A 21,153-nucleotide genomic window follows, 5' to 3' on the forward strand; every position below is an offset into this window, starting at 1 on the left:
TCTTCTCACAAACATTAAACGTGAACTTGAGTGGCCTTACGATGTTGCTGTGCATAATTATACCAATACTGAAAATTGCTATTAATTTCACTGTTATTAATGACAACTAATATTAGAGAATAATAGTATTCTCATTGATGCCAGCTTAAAAAAAGTCTTTAAATCCACATGCCCAACCACTGAAGATATTAAGATGCAGTTATTATTATTAATATCTTCTTTTTACTAATATATGAGGAGAAATGCAGTATATATGGGGAGTGTAGTTTTGTGTTAATAGCCATCAGAGCACCCACCGGCTTTAATGGTTTGGATTTAAATGGGTAAGCCTGGGCTTCCCTGGTGGCGCAGTGGTTGAGAGTCCGCCTGCCGGTGCAGGAGACGCGGGTTCGTGCCCCGGTCCGGGAGGATCCCACGTGCCGCGGAGCGGCTGGGCCCCTGAGCCACGGCCGCTGAGCCTGCGCGTCCGGAGCCTGTGCTCTGCAGCGGGAGAGGTCACAACGGTGAGAGGCCCGCGTATTACAAAAATAAAATAAAATAAAAAATAAATGGGTAAGGCTAAGGTGACAGAATATTAGTTGAATGTTTTGCTTACAAGCTAAAAACCGAATCTTCTTTAATTGCATTTCTGCAGTAGTTCATCACCTTTCTGCTTTTGATATACTAGTAGCATTTAATTTTATGGAAATATTAATTACATGCAAAATAATTGGTGTACTGGGCATTTAGGTTGGGTTGCGCTGTTTCTCTCTGAGTCCTGCATATTTTTTCCTCCATTTATGTTGCAGCAGCCAACTGTAATATACCTTCACCTGGTTTGTATTTCAAGTTTAAAAACAATTCTGATAACACGTGTGCAGGAACTACTTTTTAATTCATCTATGGATAAAATCTAAATGCACAGGAGGGGTTTACTCTTTAGTTGTAGCATTTTTACTTAAAACTGATACCACTTTGTCTTCATGTGAACCTTCCTGCATTGGTGTTTGTTGGTTTTTTAGCTTGTGTTTCAGCCATTTCAGTTTCTGGTCAGCTTCAATTCCATCGTTGTTGTAATCTGGAGAGTGAGGTTGACTCCAGGGCAGATGATCCTCTGAGGATGAGAATGTACCCACTTGGTCCCTTTTGGGGCCACCCCTCTCCCAGCACTGACGATTTCATGGGAGTCTCTTCATTGCTAAGCAACCAACGAGCACGGGCCGCTCCCGCATCATCTCTTCAGCAGGGAGAGGTCCCTCCTGCCTCTCTGCTTCTCCCTCTCTCATTTGACAGATAATGAAAATGTTCTTAATGATCCTAGAACAGTAGGACCTCTGTCAGTAGACTTCAGAGCTGTTAATTGAAAGAAGAAGTTGAACTGAGATGTGATTAGAGAACTGATATTCTGTGTTCAATAGACCATTTAATTAATGTGGTAAATAAGTTTGCCTTAATGAGTCTAGCAGCAACTTACGTTAAAAGACCCAAGCGATCCATTGTGCATTTGTCTGAATGATCAGCAAGCTAGGACGAAGGGACATGACGGTGATGTTAATTGTCCAGAAGAGAGAAAAGCTGGAGGAGAGAGAATCTGTGTTCACGTGGTGCCTTCAGTTGGAGACTCAAAGAAACTCCCCTTGCCTTCCGTAACCCTTGCCACACACACACACATATACACGTGCACACACACGTGCACACACACACGCACAAGGACACACACACGCACAAGAACGCACACACGTGCACACACACAAGAACACACGTGCAGCGGTCCGACCGGCCTCCTGGGGCTGCCAGCAGCCCAGGTCTCCTCCGGGGCACCTCGCCCCACCGTCCCGCTGTTCAGGGACACAGTGTCTTCAAAATGCAAGTTTGGTGCACGCACATGTGCATACATGCTCGGGCACACACAGACACATGCACGTGCACCGCTGCCAGCCACAGCCTCTCCACGTAAGTGTGGAACAAATCCCCAGCTAACCTCGGGATGGAGCCCGTGGTCGTGGCTGGGCCCTGGAGGGGCTTGTATATAGCAAAAAACCAAGAGGCATCCCCCGCTCCCCATCCACTGTGCTACTTAAATTGAGAAACTGCTCTGGCTCCTCGGACTGACTGAGTGACGGTTGGGCGCATGGGAGGAGAGCCAGTGACGGACGTTGGAAGATGAGGAGTATTTTACAATTGATTTTCATTATCAGCATGTGTAAGCTCTGATTGATTTGATTTGATATGTCATTTTCTCGTCAAATAAATTACTCTTGAAAGCTAATACGGAAAGTGACTGACATAAACAGTGTATTTACTTATGAACATTATGGGTATTTACTTTTATGTTCCTGTTTGTACGTCAGAGTCTCAAACGCACAGGTTGTTTTTAAACAGGTTAATTTTGCCCAGAGAAGAGCACGCGGTTCCTGGAGATTGGGATGCGCTGGAATTGGATTTGGTGTGTGGTTGGCAAGGGGCCCAGAGGAGAAGTGATGCAGGGACTTGCTGTCAGCTGAATGCTGGTGGCGCCACCATTCTTTTGCCTTTTCCACTGTCAGTATGAATTGGGCTTTGAGTGACAGGGAGAGAAGAGCTGTTGCTCATTTCTCATTGATAAGTTACAGTTTTAGAAACAGTTGTTTTAATTTTTCTTGTTTGCATTTTGTTTTCATTTGCATTCATTTCATTTCATTGCACTTTGTTTTTTCCATGTGTTACGTGAACCAAGGCTGCTTTTAAATGCATCCTCACCTGGCTTCCTTTGGTGTTCCTCCCAGCTAATGTACTTTTGGGGTCCACAGCTCGTGTCAGAAACATTTTAAAGACAGAAACGAGCGCATCTGCATACAGGAGGCTTCCTGTGGCAGTTCTGTTCCATGTGGGGGAAGTGGAGAGCAGAGGACCCTGGGAACGCCAGTGGGTCAGAACCAGAGGGTGCTGAAATGACAGGAGGGGGGCTGTATGCTTGCATAGCCCGTGACGTGGATTGCAGGCAGATTTCCTACTTAAAAACATCTTGATGATGGTCAAAGTAATGGACTTATTGAAAAACTGGAAAACTCATTAATAGTATACCTCCTTGTCCCAGAAGCCGTCATTGGGACGTTTTACTAATTTCCTTCTGGTCTTTTGTCAATATACGTTTTACATTGCAACAGTTATATCATGCATGCACATTCTAGTACTGCTTTTTGTTTAATATCTAAACATTTCCCAGAGTCATTAAGCACTTAAAAAACGTCTTTTTAAAACATAGTGACACACTCCTTTCAATAATGGGTAGGAAAATTAGACAGAAGATCAACAAGAAAGAAAGAAAACTAAGCACCTGAAACCCCCTACACCTAACAGACATCTATAGAGCAGTGCACCCGTCACAGCAGGATCACATTCTTCTCAAGTGCACACAAAACATTCTCCAGGACAGACAATATGCTAGACCATAGAACAAGCGCCAGTACATTTGAAAGGATGTAAGTCATACAAATTGTGTTCTCTGACCACACAGACATTAAATTAGATATCAGTAACAGAAGGAAATTTGAAGAATTTGACAAATATGTGGAGATTTTAGAACACAACCATAAAGAAGCAATGTGGGGACCTCCCTGGTGGCGCAGTGGTTAAGAATCCGCCTGCCAGTGCAGGGGATGCAGGTTTGAACCCTGGTCCGGGAAGATCCCACATGCTGCAGAGCAACTAAGCCAGTGTGCCACAACTACTGAGCCTGCACTCTAGAGCCTACGAGCCACAACTACTGAGCCCATGTACCACAGCTATTGAAGCCCGCGCACCTAGAACCTGTGCTCCGCAACAAGAGAAGCCACTCCAATGAGAAGCCCATGCGCCACAATGAAGAGTAGTTCCTGCTCGCCGCAACTAGAGAAAGCCCGCACGCAGCAACAAAGACCCAACGCAGCCAAAAATAAATTAAAAAAAAAAAAGATTAAAAAAAAGAAGCAATGTGTCAGAGAAGAAATCACAAGGAAAATTAGAAATTACTTTGAGATGAATGAAAATGAAAACACAACATACCCAAACTTACGGCATGCAGCTACAGCAGTGCTCCAAGAAATATTTATATTAAAAAAGGACATCTCAAGTCATTAACTTGAGTTTTCAATTTCAGAAACTAGAAAAAGAAGAGTAAATTTAAGCCAAAACAAACAGAAGGAAGGAAATAAAGACTAGAACAAAGTAAATGAGGTAGGGGATACAAAAACAGTGGAGAAAAATCAATAAAACCAATGTTGGTTCTTCAAAGACATCAACAAAATGTTGGCAAACCTTCAGCTAGACTGACCTAGGAGAAAAGAGGAGAAGACTCAAATTACTAAAGTTACGAGTGCTTTTAGAAATAAACAGCACTAAGGAAATACTGTGAGCAACTCTCCAAATTTGAGAATGTGGATGAAAAAGAGATGTTCCTAGAAAGGCACAAATTACCAAAACTGACTGTGATGGTTAATTTTATATAAACTCGACTAGGCTGTGGTGCCTACTTATTTGGTCAAACACCAGTGTAGATATTTCTGTGAAGGTATATTCTGGATGTGATTAACATTTAAATTAGTAGTCTTTGAATAAAGCAGATTACCCTGCATAATATGGGTGGACCTTATCTAATTAGTTGAAGGCCTTAAGAGCAAAGACTGAGATTTCCTGAAGTAGAAGAAATGCTCCTTAAGACATAGAAATCCTGCCTGAGTTTCCAGCCTGCTGGCCTGTCCTACAAGTTTCAGACTTGCCAGCCCCCATCATTGTGTGAGCCTGTTCCTTAAAATAAGTTTCTCTCTCTCAATATAATGTAATATAATACAGTATAATATGGTATAATATAATATATACATTTATTTATCAATATCTATATGGATATATACAAGAACAATGTATATAGGAGATTAAATCAGTAATTTAAAAAATTCCAACAAAGAAAAGCTGAGGATCATATGACTTCACTGGTGAATTCTCCCCACATTTAACAAAGAACTTAACACCACTCCTTCGCAAACTCTTCCAAAAATAGAACAGAGGAAACGCTTTTCAGTTCATTCAATGAGGCCAGTATTATCCTGATACCAAAATGGGAGACAAAGATATCACAAGGAAAGAAAGCCAGAGACTAGTATTCCTTATGAAGGTAGATGTAACAATCCTCAACGAAATACTAAGAAACTGAATGTAGTAACATAATAAAAGAACAAATGGGATTTATCTCAGGAATTCAAGGTTGGTTCAACATAGGAAAAAATCAGTCAGTGTGTAATACACTATACCAACAGACTGAAAGACAAAACAACGTAATCATCTCAGAATGTTTGACACAGAAAAAGCTTTTTGACAAAGTCCAACACCCTTTCATGATAAAAACACTCAACAAACAGGACACAGAAGATCTTCCTCTCTAGTAAAGAGCGTCCATGAAACACCCACAGTTAACGTGATGCTTAATGGGGAAGACTGAACGCGTTCCCCTTCTGATTAGGGGCAAGACAAGGATGCGCGTGCGCCACACTTCTGTTCAACATTGAGCTGCGTCTAGCCTGGGCAGTTAAGCCAGAAAATGAAGCAAAAGACATTGAGAGTGGAAATGAAGAAGTAAACTACCTCCCTTTGCAGATGACATGACCTGTATGTAGAAAATCCAAAGAAATCTACTAAAAAATTATGACAGCTGACAAATGAGTTCACCCAAGGTTGTGGGATATAAGATCAAGGTAGAAAAGTCAGTTATGTTTCTATACACTTGCAATGTACAATCCAAATGTGAAATTATGAAAACAATTCTATTTACAGTAGTGTCAAAATGAATAAAATGATCTAATTTTAGCAAAAAGAAGTACAGTATTTACTCTGAAAACTAGAAGACATTGTGGAAAGATATTATAGGAGATCTAAATAAATGGAAAGACATCCCAGGTCGTGGATTGGAAGACTTAATAGTATAAAGATGGCAGTCCCCCCCAGATTGATCTAAAGAGTCGGTGCAACCCCTGTCAAAACTGTAGCCGAGATTGACAAGTTTATCTTAAAATTCATATGAAAATTTAAGAGACACAGAATAGCCAAAACAATCTTGAAACAGAACAAAGTTGGAGGATTCACACTTCCTGATATCAAAACTTACTACCAAACTACAGTAATCAAGAAAGTGTCATTCTGGCTTATGGATGGACATGTAGGTCAATGGAACAGAATTGAGAGTCTAGAAGTAAACCTTCATATTTATAGTCAGTTGATCTTTGACAGTGACGCCAAGACAGCCCAATGGGGAAATGGTCTTTTTCAACACATGGTGCTGGGACAACTAGATATCAACATGCAAAAAAATAAAGTTCCATCCCTGCCTCTCACCGTACACAAAAATAAAATGAATCATGGACCTATATGTAAGAGCTAAAACTATAAGACTCTAATAAGAAAGCATAGGAGTAAATCTTCATGGCCTTGGGTTAGGCCATGGTTTCTTAGATATGACACCAAAAGCAAAAATGACAAAAGAAAAAAAATAGGTGAACTGGACTACATGGAAATGGAAACTTTGTGCTGTAGAGTCTCAAGAAAGGGAAAAGACCTCTGCAGAATGGGGGAAAATATTAGCAAATCATCTACCTGGTAAGAGACATAGCCATTATATATAAAGAACTCTCATAACTCAATAAGATAATCTAATTTTTAGAAACGGACAAAGCATTTGAATAGACATTTCTCCAAAGAAGATAGACAAATGGCCAATAAGCATGAAAAGATGCTTGACGTCATTCGTCCTTAGGGAATGCAAACCAAAGCCACAATGAGATACCACCTCACACCCCCTAGGATGGCTGAAATCAAAAAGAGGAACAGTAAGAGAAGTTGGCAAGGATGTGGAGAAATTAGAAACCTCATGTGTTGCTGGGGGCATCACAGCAGCCGAGCAACTTTGCGTGGCATTTCAGCAAAGAGTTAAACCTAGAGTTACCGGCAGAAGCCTGCCCAGGCATGCATGGGAGCACTGTTCACTTCAGCCAGTGAAACCCAAACCCCAACCCAAGTGTTCATCAGCTGATGAGGGTGTAAACAAAGGATGATCTGCCCGTACAATGAAGTAGCATTCAGCAATGAAAGGGAACCGGAGGACCGAGACACGCTGTAACGCGGATGGCCCTTGAAAGCATCACGCTCAGTGAAAGAAGCCAGCCACAAAAGGCCGCGTGCTGTACGATTCCATCTATGTGAAATGTGCAGAATAGGCAAATTTGTAGAGACAGAGCAGAGACAAGCGGTTGCTTGTGGCTTGGGAACAGAACTGGGGACATGGGGGTTGCCTCGCTGGGCGCAGGGTTTCTTGCAGGAAATGTCCTAACATCAGGTTGTAGTGACTGTTGCACAGCTTAGCGAATGTACTAAAAACCACTGTGACTGGCCGAATTGCGTGGTATGTCAATTCTATCTCAGTAAAGCTGTCGTGGAGAAAGTAGAGGTCCTGTCTTCGTCTGTGTGGGCTGCTGTACGAAGTTCCACAGACTGGGTAGCTTAGAAGGAGCGACGTTTGTTTCTTTCGGTTCTGGAGGCTGGACGTCTGTGATCAGGGGCCGGCATGGTTGCATTCTGGGGCACCTCTCCGCCTGGCGCACAGTCGGCATCTTCTCACTGTGTCCTGGCGGGGTGGGAGGGGCGAGGGCGCTCTGGGGGGTCCCTTCTGTGAGAACAGTAGCCCCATTCGTAAGGGCTGCACCCTCATGACCAAAGCACCTCCCAAAGGCCCCACCTCCTGACACTGTCCTCTTTGGGGTTAGGGTTTCAGCATTTAAATCTGGGGGGAACACAAGCATTCCGGCCCATATCCCACTGTGTGGTGATGTGATTTGACTGTTCTCTGTGGATGCACGTTTGCCTGGTTTCTACTTTTTCACTGTCACGGATAGTGCACGTAGTATCTCAGTAAGTAAATTCTTGATTGCATCTTGGAGTGTTTTCTTGACACGGACTCTTAGAAGAGCCATTACTGACTCAGCGGTTGGGTATTTTTAAGTCTTGATAACGTTTGCCAGGTTGTGTACCAGAAAGACGTTTGAATGTCTGCTCTGCAGCCGGGTCAGGGATGGCTGTCTTGCTCTGTCTTTGGGCTGTTCTGAACATTACTGGCAGCTCCGGGCTGGAGACGGGGCCTACGTGTGCGTCTGTGTGCTTATATGTGCACGTCCCTTGTTTGTAGATATGTCGGTGTTTGCCCGTGAGGCTGTTCCAGTGTGGGCCGGGGCTCCACCATGTTAAGGGACTTGGGGATTAGCTGAAGGGCCAGCAGCAAGTAGGACACTCTCCAGCATTGACGTTTGAGTTTTCAACCTGCAGGAGCCGTATTCAGCAGGCCTAATTAGGAACTTGGAAGAGACAAGGGTGCGTGTGTGTGCGTGTGTGTGTGCGTGTGTGGTGTGCGTGTGTGTAGGGAAACAACACTGTAGTGGAGCCTGGCGGCTGCAGGCCTTGTGTCCTGTGTGCGCTAGTGTGGCAGAAGCAGGTGTGTGACCAGCAGCCTGTCTGGGGGATGTTACACACAGGATCGTTTGTCCGCAGTCCCCGACGCACACGCTGGCGCATCTGGCACGAGGAGGAGGTGGAGTCAGTTGGGGCAGTTTTGTGGAAATGCAGTGCGTGTGCACGTGCAGAACACGCGTTGGCCTCAGCCGGGTCTCGGCTACACTTCCACCAGCCGAGGAAGATGCTGGTGTCTCTTATGAACGACGAAGCGAAGCCTATACAGTCATCAGCCACCCAGAAGGCGCCCAGTCCTCTCTCTGGCCTGTGGGCCTGTTTCGGGGACCTTGCTTTCCATCAGTTTGGTCCCACTGTGTCCTCACCTCGCTCTCCAATCAGACCCCGGGGGTCTACAGTCTTTTCCTCCGTTGCCAAAAGTGGTGGCTTAAGTGCAGCCTTTCATGCGTTAGGTGACAGTCCCCAACGTTTAAGGAGCACTTGCTCTGGGCTGGTGTGCTGGTGAGCGGGTTAGTCTCTTAGGACCTGGGGCTCCGAGGCCCCAGACCCATGAGCTGATCATCTTGTTCCTCCTGGTACTTAGGTGGTGGCTCCCCTTCCTTGGAGTGACAGCCGCTGTCTAGCTGGAGTGTCGTAGGGTTGGGGGGTAAAGACGGGGTTCTCCCCGACCCCTCCCCGAATTCCCCTGAGCTGAGTTCACGGTTTAATTAACTTCACTGTGCATTTCTTTTCATTCGAACGACAGCCTTCTAGGGTAGGCATTACTGCTTTGAGTTGAGGAAAAAGTAGGCGTGGAGAAGTTCAGTAACTTGCCGAGGTCCCGGCGTTTTGGATCTGGAATTGGTGTCTCTGCTTTATCTGGACAGCTAGGCGGGCAGCCCTGCCCCGCGGGTACCTCCTAAGCTGCCGGCAGCCTGGCTCTGCCCACGGCCGGCCACGAGTTCCTTGATCATGTGAGTTTATGCTTGCTGCTGGTAGTTAAGTCAAGGATTAATTTCCCCAATTTGTAGCTTTTCTTACTGGCACGGTGCCAAAGTGCTTTCTTACATTCGGATATGATTCCCAAGGCTGAGGTGGCAGAAATTTATCCTCCTTAATTGAGACCCTTTGTACAGCCTTTTAAAATCCTTTCACCGGAGAACAAGCTCTGTTTCCTTTTTCCACTGGAGGGCGGTTTCCCCGTGGCTGTTGTCGTTTTCCTGATTTATTTCCTGTCTTTTAAATGGTTTCTCTTCATTTCTTGTTTTAAGTTGCAGTCATTGCTGAAGTGGTCCTGGCTCTGGCTAACAGGAAAAAGCTAACAAATGCATTAGTGGGATCCTTTCACTTTTTACCCTCCTAATACACAATGCCACATAATCTGACATCCAGACGCTTCCGCGGTCCAGCCCAGGGCCTTCGAAAACGTCTGGCTTCACCCGAGTCGCATGAAGGCCAACTCGGAGGCTGAGCTTTGTGTCAGGGCTTTGCAGCCCTGGAGCCTCTACCCAGAGGGACCCCTGCCCCACCCCGTGCATAGTGTTTCAGAATGTGTCGTGGACCCTGTTTCCCGGGCCTGGGTTCAGAATCCCTACGTGATAACTGAAGTCCCGCAGAGGGGTGTGGGCTGAATGGAAGGCTTTGCTTTTACATTCAAAGACTCTCACTCATCCTTTCTCCCCACAAACTTTAGCTTTCTTCTCGAATTTTTATATCTCACTGGGTTAGAATCAGGAATTTTCAGAATGTTTCTTACGCAACACGTACCAATTCCTGTCTTCTTTGTTTTTCAGCATCTTTAAATGTTTCCCTTTTATCAAAGGTTGCTGTGAAATCACAGAAACACTTTTCAGATCCAGTTTTATTTTGTTAATATTAATTTAACAAATCCACACACACACACACGTCTTTACACACAGGCCACACGATTATTCCTCCTGAAAGTACGGCGTGTTACAAGAGCTGTTGGTGGAGTGTCGCCGCTTCTTAAAGAGGGGGTTGTGCTCTGTGTCGGGTTCTGTCCATGCACAGCCCAGATGGCGACGGCATCGGTGAGACCCCCGCCTGCTGCGGTTGTGCCTCACTTTCCGTGGCCCCTCCCTGCCCCCCCACATCCTAAAGCCCCTCGGAGGTGGGGGGAGGAGAGGTGGTGAGCCAGGACGGGCTGAGATCTCTTTTTCACGGACGGTGACTTTGAGGCGTGGGCAGCCTTTGTTTTCAAGCTGAGAGGCCATGGCGTCAGCGTAGTTTTATTTCTACCTTTTAGTTGTTCTGTATTGTTTTGAGAGGAAATATTGGGAGACGAGTGGTTTGGCGGTGGCCATCGTTTCCAGCTACCTGCACGTCCTCCCTCCAGAAATCTTTATTTTCTGCCTAAGACCAACCAACCGTCGATCTACTCCTCTCTCTGAGTTGTTCGTGTCCATCGCCAGGTCTAGCAAGTGACATCCTTTCCACGACCGCTCTCTCCAAAGAAGCACGAGTCAGACCCGATTCCAGCCCTGGGCCCCTCTGCGCGGCGAGCACGGGTGACGTCGGGGCAGCTGCTGCCCGCAGTCAGGTGGCTGTGGCGGGCTCAGGGGGCGGGCACAGCCCTGCTCGGCCTCCCCGGCCGGGGGCTTTCGCGAGTCCTGCACAGACAGCTTGAAGCCTTGCTGGGGATGGCTCTTCCACGGCCTGCGGCCAGGCCAGGCTTTTGGGTCCCGTCTGGTGACCTCCACTGCCAGGCGGAGGTGCGGACACCAGGCGGGCGGAGCGTGAGACAGGCTCGCGGTGGTTATGGCCCTTCCCGTCGGGTCTGGACGAGGTTCTGTGGGTCGGCCCCTCAGGCTGAGCCAAGGGTCCCTGGATGAAGAGCAGAGCGTGAAGCAGGCCTGGGTCACGGACCTCCCGTGGGCGTGGACACAAGCCAGCGGGGCCGAAGGGCGGCCTGGAGCGTTTGCTGGCCGGCAAGGACGGTATTCACCGGCCCCTCTGACTGGGCCTAAAGAATCGTCAGCTTTGAACTCCAAGTGAAAATGGCCGCGGACCAGAAAGCAGACCGACCGACGTTCCTCATAGGCCGATTAGCTAGACTTGTCAGCCACTGGCAGTGGAAGACCGTTCTCAGGATGAATGTTTTGCCCCTCACGAGCATAGCGTTGGGCCTTCGTGGTCGGCGACACGTAGGGTCCTTCGAGGGACGCACGAGGGGGACGCGGGGCTCTACTCAGGCTGCTGGCGTGTCCTGTGTCGTCCCTAGTTTTGAGGAACGGCGTGAACCTCTGTGAACCCTCCGGGACCATTCGACCCAGCTTTAGTTTTTGACTTTCCTGTTTGAGTACTTCAGACTATGTGTGTGGGTTGCAGTTGGATGATTTTTATCCCATTCTTCAAAGAGCAAGGAGAAAATCTACTTATTTTTGAAAAATAGAATAAAACCCCATTCTGTCTTGCAGCTACTATGTAGGTCCACTGGAACTTTTTATAAATCTAAGATATATTGTCAAATCATAATGATCCTAATTTTTTTCTGTGTCTTAAAGTATTTTGCTATTGTATCATCCCAGGTATTATTTTACTGACACTCATCAATTATTCCTCACTGCAGTTTAAAAAAAAGGACTAAAATCATAAGAGGATGGAAGAATGGGAAGATGGAATCATCTAGAAAGAAGACTGATGTCACTGAGAAATAAACCATCCCTTCTGTGTGATCCTTCAGTTTTCTTATTGTGTTTCCCAGATGATTGTGTTATCTTTTAAGAAGGTATAAAAAGAGTCCAGAGACGTTTTTGTAGTCTTTTCTTTTAAAAGCTTTTATTGAACGTAGTAGAGAATTAGAATTTTTTATTTTTTTACACCCGTAACGATCAGGAGAGGAAAATCGGCAGAGCAAGGCATTTCCCCATTATTAGACGAACTAGGAGATGCTCTCAGAGGGATGCAGGGCAGCTCTTTAGATGCTAATATGATGCCTTAGATGAATTTCCTTGAACTCAGGCATCAGCGACTGAACGATGTAGCTCTAAGGACATGAAGGAAATGTGGTTTCTCATCCCCCTAGTCATTCAACAGGAAGACTTCATCACGTAAGATTTCGTGACGAGAATGTGGACCATCCCCCCTTAGCCAAAAAGGGGAGATGTTTGTGGATCGAACCTGGCTATGAACGGAGAAATGCTGAAAGCAGGTGCGTCTGCAAGAGGTGATTGGAATGCAGGCCGCCCCGTGTGCTGTTCACAGCAAATATCAGTAACAGGGCCGTCTTTTTTGTTGCGCTTTTTTCTTTTACCTTTGCTTTAGGTGTTTTTCCCATTCTTCATAAAGATGTCTCACTGACTTCTGAAGGCCCCGAGCCTCACCACTGTTGTTTGTTTCTCTGGGCAAGTTTCCGGGACTCTTCCAAGGGTGCTTAGAAGCGACTACAGCGGCCACACTTCCCGCTGCTTAGCTAAGCCATCAACGTCAGACGTCTGAGTTTTTGCTTCAGTAACAAGAATTGAATGATATTCAAGAAGGATTCAAACTGCATTGATATTTAAGAGCTTTTTTGAATCCAGGAAGTGCCCGTGGATCTAATATATACAAGCACACGTCTATTAGGAAGGGCCGCTGCACGCTTGGCTCCTTGTCCGCGGAGGCTTATTCCAGGGGGGCTCGGCTTGCTCCCGCGCTTAGCTTGCCAGCCTCCCAAAGGCCTCCGCGCCGAGAAATCATGCTTTCTGTTACTTTGCTGTCTTAAGTAAATCTGTGTCCCAAATAGCAGGGAAGATCAATTTAATTACTTACGAAACTTTTCCTTAAGGGTGAGTGAATTACGGGGAAGAGATGAAGTGTGTGTCATCGGTCACCTCGCGTCAGAGCCAGACGGGAGAGAAATGCGTCTCGTTGTGAAGATGCGCGTGGGTCGGCTGGTGGAAGCGGAGAGAGGCCCGCGAAGGCCCGTCCCCCCTGGCAGTGTGGGGGGTGGAGCAGCGTGCTCCCGGGACCCAGGGAAGTGAGCTTGAGTGGCGGCGGGGGCGGGGGCGGGAGCCAGAGGACTTGCGCGGGTGTCACAGCAAGAGCGTCAGGAAGGAGGAGAGCGCCGATTGCAGTTACCGTAGGGACGGGGGCAGGCTCCTCGTTTCGCTCCTGCGTGCGCTGCTCCCAGCCTCCCCCGAAGCCCCCATCATCCGATCCGCCCCACCATCCATCGGGATGTAGTTCGTGAGCCTCGTCACCCACGTCGCAGAACCTGCCCCAGCGGTCTTCGCCGGGGGCAGAAAGCAGCCGTGTTTTCCCTCCACCTGACACAACTTCGCAATTTATCTGCCGGAGCAGAGACCAGCTCAGAAGACGGAACGGTGTGTAGCTGCGGCTTCAAGCGTTCAGCTGTCAAGGATGTAAGTACAGGATAAGGGAGGGTGCTGCTGGCTGGCCAGGAGCAGAGCAGGGCTGTGATGAAGAGGGGAGAAGAAATCAACTCTCGCATCCCTACTTGTGTCTTCTGTCCGACCTGTCAAGTGATCAATTTCTTCACCCACCCGCCTGCCTACCTACGTTCTGCCCACCTGCAGGTACCCGTCTCTCTTTTCGTGGGTACAATTCGGTGGCTTTTAGTGCATTCAGAGTCGGGCAACCATGACACTAATTCCAGGACATTTCCATCTCTCAGAAAGAAACCCTGTGCCGGCGGGCAGTCATTCCACATCACCCGCTCCTCCAGCCCCCGGCAACCAGTGATCTACTTTGTGTCTCTGGATTTGCCTATGCTGAGCATTTCATATAAGTAGGGCCATACGTCTGGTGACTGGCTTCTTTCACTTTGCATAGGGTTTTTGAGGTTCATCTGAGCTGTAGCATATGTCAGAACTTCATTCCCTTTTAAGGCTTAATAGTATTTCATTGTATGCATAGGTCACCTTTTTTTTTTTTTTTTTTTTTTTGCAGTACGCGGGCCTCTCACTGCTGCGGCCTCTCCCATTGCGGAGCACAGGCTCCGGACGAGCAGGCTCAGCGGCCATGGCCCACGGGCCCAGCCGCTCCACGGCACGTGGGATCCTCCCAGACCGGGGCACGAACCCGCGTCCCCTGCATCGGCAGGCGGACTCTCAACCACTGCGCCACCAGGGAAGCCCCATAGGTCACCCTTTGTTTATCCATTCATCAGCTAGTGGACATTTGGATTTTTTTCCCTCCATTTTTGGCTGTTATGAATAATGCCACTGTAATAATTTGTTTACAAGTCTTTCTGTGTGGGCGTGTTTTCAGTTCTCTTGGCTATATACCTAGGAGTAGAATTGCTGGGTCATACGGTAACTCCAAGTCTAACTTTTAGAGGAACTGACAGACTCTTTCCCAAAGGGGCTGCAGCATTTTCCATTCCCACCAGAAGTGCATAAGGGTTCTGATTTCTCCACATCCTTGTCTACACTTGTTCGTGTCTTTTTTATTTTAGCCATCCTGGTGTGTGTGAAGTGGTAACTTGTGGTTTTGATTTGTATTTCCCTGATGACTGATAATGTTGTGTGTCTTTTCACATGCTTATTATTTTTAATGTGGTGGGATTATATTTGATGCTGATTGGATTCCTTAAAAAATCTTTTGAACTTTAAAATTTCTTTTACTAGCATTAAAGTTTATAAATGCCTTGCTTTTAAAAAATAATAAACCTTTCTTTCACTTGATGTTTTCTAATCTATAATAACTTGACTGAAATTGGTCTCAAATTTTAAAATGACGATACTTTCCTTTTCATTATTATTACTTTCATTTTTTTATACAGGAAAAAGTATTCTCAGAGAAAGTTGGGTGCAAAAATTTGATTTATTTTCTTATTCACAAAAGCTGAAAGTGTAGGTTGATTTTTCTTTTAAGGTAGAGATATAAGTTTGCAGAGAGTAGGTTATTTCAATTTCTGCCATCTTGTGCTTGAGAGAGATTAAATGAAAAATTTGAAATGAGAAGTCACCTCTTCTGACTTTGCAACTTTACGCTTTCAGCAACTGATCCTCTTCAGAATCTGTAGGTTGGTTGTGACTTTGGTTCTTAAAGGTCAAAATAGAATCCCCATCTTCTGGTCTCTTTGCAGTTTCTTTCAATTCCACAGACTTTTATAAAATCGCTCACAGTGGAAGGTTTTTGGCATACCAAGATGTGTAAGACATGGCCTTTGCTCTTAGATAGTTTAAATTTCAGAAGGGATAAATGGTGATTTATTATATTCATTCGGTCCGCAGTTACTGCTGGAGAGATAAAGGTGATGCTGATTGTGGTGATGCCGATGGTGGTGATGGTGATGATGGTGGTGATGATGTTGATGGTGGTGATGATGGTGATGGTGATGGTGATGGTGATGGTAGTGATGGTGGTGGTGATGATGATGATGATGGTGATGATGATGGTGATGATGGTGATGATGATGATGATGATGGTGATGATGATGGTGATGATGGTGATGGTGATGATGGTGATGGTGGTGATGATGGTGATGGTGATGATGATGCTGGTGATGTTGATGATGGTGATGGTGGTGATGATGTTGATGGTGGTGGTGATGGTGATGGTGATGGTAGTGATGGTGGTGGTGATGATGATGGTGATGATGGTGATGGTGGTGATGATGATGGTGATGGTGATGATGATGGTGATGATGGTGATGATGGTGATGGTGATGATGATGATGGTGATGATGGTGGTGATGATGGTGATGGTGATGGTGATGATGATGCTGGTGATGTTGATGATGGTGATGGTGATGATGGTGGTGATGATGGTGGTGATGTTGATGCTGGTGATGATGATGATGGTGATGGTGATGATGGTGATGATGATGATGATGGTGATGCTGGTGATGATGATGATGGTGATGATGATGATGATGATGATGATGATGGTGATGATGTTGATGATGATGATGATGGTGGTGATGGTGATGATGCTGGTGATGGTGATGGTGGTGATGATGGTGATGATGTTGATGATGGTGGTGATGATGTTGATGATGGTGGTGGTGGTGGTGATGGTGGTAGTGGTGCTAGTGGTGGCAGTGGCTGCAGCCAACTTCCTTTGTACCAGGAGCTTTCACAGAACTTTCCTTATTATTACATCACTACTCCCTGAGGTTGATGCTCTTACCATCCCATTTTACAGGTCAGCAAACTGAGGCACAAGGAGGTTGATCAAGGTCTTTAGACTACTGACTGTCAGAGCCAGGGTCAACCCCCGGCTGTCTTCTGCTGTGTGGACGGCTTTCTCTTGTATGGGGAAAGGGGCAGCCAGATGGCTGATATCAGAAGCCCCAGCCACCGGGGCTGTCCTCATACTTCTGTCCCTTCCTCTGTGGGCCCGTGTGGGGACAGAGTTCATGGGGTCCCCGCTGTCAGTGCAGACTCCTCACTGATGAATATTGCCTCCTGCTTCCTCGTGTGGGTTTGGGGCCCCGTCCTTCTGTAGAGGACAGAAGGGCAGCTGAGCCACGAGGAGGGGGTGGCTCGTCCCCACGCCTACAGCTCACGTTTGGTTGCAGCGAGCGTCCTCTTTCTGACTGATGTGATGTTTTGTGCACTTCGGATTGGACGTTGCTTTTCTGCTCGGTATAGAAGTGTGACCTAAAGTACTTTGGAATATGATCTTCGTCACAGTCGGAGCAGCACTGCCGTTCGGTGCGTTTCTGACTCTCTGGGCGGAAGAGCCGTCTTGTTAGTGGCGCTGTGTCAGGGCGCGCACCCTTCTTTCTTACCTTGCGCCTTCGCGATGTGAACGCAGCTTCCAAAAAGGAGGGGCTGGAGTGTTTTTGCTGAATCGACCCAGCAGCTGCGTTGAGGCTCGTTTTCTCCGCCAGGCAGGCCAGCGTCAGCTTGTGCGTCACAGCGGCCGCCCACTCGGTGCAGCCCACGTGACGGGCCCCTGCCCGCGCCACTGTATGCTGGACGCGCTTGGCACCAGCGGCGTTCCCGTCCTTGCCTGCAGGGCGTGCTCTGTCCGGAGCGGGAGCAGCCAGGACACACAGTGCTTCTCCCACGCAGCCAGTGCGGTCGGCGGCCTGTGGGGGGCAGGGGAGGGGTGTCCTCACCGCGCAGGGGCCCGGGCGTCGCCCGCCTCTGCCTTCTCGGTCCCACGGGCTTGGGGTGACCCTCTGCCTTCTCATCTGCAGGGCGGCACTGGGGTCAGAGCGGATGGGGCTTGAGACCAGAAGGTCTGGCGGGGAGCAGGGCGTAGCGTTGGATGCCGGGACAAAGGTGCCACCTCAGTGCAGTAGGTGCACAGGGAGGGCCTCCGGGTGACAGGCACGTGGGCCCCCTTTGGTGCGTTGAGAGATTTCCCAGGCAGTCTCACTCTGGGACGAAGGGGCTTCACGCACGCGGTCAGCGCCCTGCACAGCGTTTTCAGCATGACCGCACCTCCCAGGGCAAAAGCCCCGGGCCTCCCTCCAGCGTCGGTGGCTCGGCGTGCCGGCCGGGTCGGGAGGTACCTTCTGAGCACGTCACTGGGGGTTTCCTGCAGGGCGATCACACCTCCTGCTCTTACGGTGGCAGGACGTGGCCCCGCTGGGTCTGAGAGAGCTCAGCTGCCGAGACAGGCCCCCCGATGCCTCCTGCAGGCCCCGGCCACCCTGGTGGCGGTCATTTAAGTTTTAGTGCACGTCCCGGCGTGTGGAAGGCACGTGCGTTGTTCACCATTTGCCCGTGTGACTGCTGTGTCGCACGGCCTGGGTTTCTTCCTGTGTCCACTCGAGCGGGCGCGACCTCTCCCCGCTCCCTCGGTCGCCCCCTTCCCCTTCTCTCTCCCCCCTCCCTCCCCCACCAAGTCTCTCTCTCTCTCTCTCTCTCTCTCTCTCTCTCCATCTGGGGTATGTGGATAACCTGTCTCAGGCCTGGGGACGTGGGCCGGGGCTGCAGCCCTGGGAGCGTGGCTGGAGGTCCCGACCGCGGCCGGGCGCCTGCATTCCGACCCTGCCCAGCAGCCTGGCTCTTCTCTCCAGTGGCTTGGCTGCTACCTGCCGTTCTGTTGCTGACCTGGGGGACGGACCCGGTTATTGAGCTTTTTCTTTTCAGGAGGGATGCAGAAAAATTACCAGGGCTTTTAGAATCCTGTTCTCACCCGATAAACTTGCCTTTTAATGCCAGGCGTGAATGAAGCAGGCTGCTCTTTGTACCCTTGCATAAACGTGGTGTTGTCTAGGAAACACGCCTTTGGAGGACTGCAGGGCCGGAGGGCCAGAGAGTCAGAGGCGAACTGGAGAGATTGACCCAGCTGAGCAAATAAAAACAGCAAACCGCCTGCCCTCGGATAAAACATTTTAGGTGACAGAGAAAACAGGAAATGAAAGCTCTCTGAGTAGAAAAGATTTTCACGCACGTTTTCGCTCTTTTTTTTTTTTTTTTTTTTTTTTTTTGTGGTACGCGGGCCTCTCACTGCTGTGGCCTCTCCCGTTGCGGAGCACAGGCTCCGGACGCACAGGCTCAGCAGCCATGGCTCACGGGCCCAGCCGCTCCGTGGCACGTGGGATCCTCCCGGACCGGGGCACGAACCCGTGTCCCCTGCATCGGCAGGCGGATTCTCAACCACTGCACCACCAGGGAAGCCCCAACATTTTCGCTCTTAAATTGGCAAGTGAGGCGGCATCCATACTTTTTCCCCGTTTTGGTCAGTTCCGTTCCAGAGCAGGATGTGGACAGACAGGCGCAGTTGTAGCTGATGAACTCTCAGGAACCTGCCGGGAGCGTTGGTTTCGCATGTGGTCGCGCCTCTGCGGTTCCCCATTCTCGGTCCTGCCCGTCACGCTTCCCCGCGTGCTGCACGCCCTGGGGTGGGCCCTCCTCCACCAGCCACGGCCACGGCCACAGGCACAGGCTTTGCTCATGTCCCCCTCGCTGTGAATTTCTAACGCCCGTCGCGTGTTAGCCCATAGCCGTTTGCCGGAGTCCGTTCTGTGCCCGTGGCTGCTGCCCAGCTCGGTCGGGGAAACCTTTGACTCGGGCGCGGAGGTGCCTCCCGTCTGTGGTCTTTGTCCCTGTGGGGCAGGAGCTGCAGCTTCTCAAGAAGGAACAAGAATGGTTGTTTAAACTGAACCCATCCCTGCTGCTCAGAGACCCCGTGAGAGCGGGGAAGACCGTGCCTCTCCACCTGGAAGCTTGGTCGTCTCTAGACGCTGCTACACAAAGGTGCTCAGACGCGAGGCAGAGAGTCCAGGAGGTGCGTCACAGCCAGGCCTACCAACGCAAAGTCAGCCCCGCATGCTGGGCCAACACCAAGACATGCACACGCACACCCACCTGCACACGTGCACGCGTACCCACGTGCACACACGCCCATGCACACACACACCCATGCACACAGGCCCACGCACACACACGCCCGTGCACACACGCACTCACGTGCACACACGCCCATGCACACACAGGCCCACGCACTCACGTGCACACACGCCCATGCACACACACGTGCAGAGGCAGGTCACACTGTTTCGGTCATATGAGCACTTATGCACGGCTCCCTGAGGGAGCGGAGGCCCCGGAAGGGCCATGAGCTGGGAGCCTTTTGCCTGGGGTTCTCTTCCCCGCGCATCTGTCAGCCTCAGTGAGGGGTGAAGCTAGAGCTCTTTGTGAAACGTGCCCTCTGTGTGAGACACAGGCATCTCACCGGATGTTCTGAGTGAGAGTGAAGCCTCTTGGGTGGCCCTGAGGCCCAGCCAGCCCGAGGGCCCAAGCAGAGGCTCTTGTGGACATCAGAGAAGTGACACCCAAGCGGTGATGGCCCGGGTCCCATAGGACACGTGAGTCCTTGGAAGGATGTCGGCTTTTGATCTGGAAGAGAGAGGCTTCTCAACGGAGGGTTAAAGTGGCGTTGCCTGTGAAAGGTGGCTTGGGACACGTGCAGGGGACGGGGCGCGGGGGAGAAGCTGGGTGGAAGTCACGGAGGCCAGTTAGGTTGCTGACCCAATCCGAGGGGAGGCGATGGCATGGGCTCCTAGCCAGGTGGCGGCAAGCCGGGGTTGCACCTGACTGGTTTGCAGGGTTTGCTGAGAGGTTGGATGGAGGTGAGAGGGAGAGGTTAAGGACGACCCTGAGGTTTTCCCTCTCTAATGGGAGGGGATGGAGTCGCCTCTTCCAGAGAAGGCCACGGAGACGGACCAGGAGCCCGGTCTCGGGCGTGTGTCGTGCGTGTTGTCTGTTAGACACCCCAGTGCCCCTCTTGTGTCAGACACCGCTGGTCTTTGCTTTCTCCTTCCTGGGGAGCAGTCGATTTGGGCCCTTTTCCAGGTCTTGGTGTCCAGTGTGAAATGCAGGCCTCTTCTCCAGGGCAGGTGGCCGCGGCCCTGGCTGCTTGGCATGCTGCCTCTAGCTTTCCCGCCCGAGCTCAGAGCCGGCCCTGCCCTCTGAGCTTCCCGCTCTGCATTTCCAGTAAGGGCTTGGGGACCCGAGGCGGGAAGTCCCGGGACCCCTGAGACGAGAGTGGTGCATCTTTTATCCACGGAAAGAGTCATTGTAGACAGGCACAAACGAGGGATGGTTGTTGACGTGGGTGCTGACAAGGAGAGATGCATCCTTGCATCTTCGAGATGCTTGTGTATGTGAAAACTCCCCCCTCAGGAGTGCTGCTTCATTTCTCTCAGGGTTACAGCTGGAGTTTCAGTTCTGTGGTTCTTTCTCTCAAGAGAGCTCTTTGCTCACATTCCTTGTAAACACCCAGAATATGGTTCTGTTGTGAGAAGTGTGTGAACCTGCCTCCGTGCAGGTGGATGTGAGCGTTTGTGGGTATTTGTGGGTA

The 21,153-nt window shown here is 49.3% G+C and overlaps 1 protein-coding gene across 12 annotated transcripts in view; it reads left to right on the forward strand.

Moving 5' to 3' along the window:
- TBC1D22A (TBC1 domain family member 22A) overlaps positions 1 to 21,153 on the forward strand; it is a 541,067-nt gene that overhangs the window by 115,430 nt on the left and 404,484 nt on the right. The window lies entirely within an intron of this gene.

The sequence above is a fragment of the Kogia breviceps genome, chromosome 12, assembly GCF_026419965.1.
Source record: "Kogia breviceps isolate mKogBre1 chromosome 12, mKogBre1 haplotype 1, whole genome shotgun sequence".
NCBI classification, from domain to species: Eukaryota; Metazoa; Chordata; class Mammalia; order Artiodactyla; family Physeteridae; genus Kogia; species Kogia breviceps.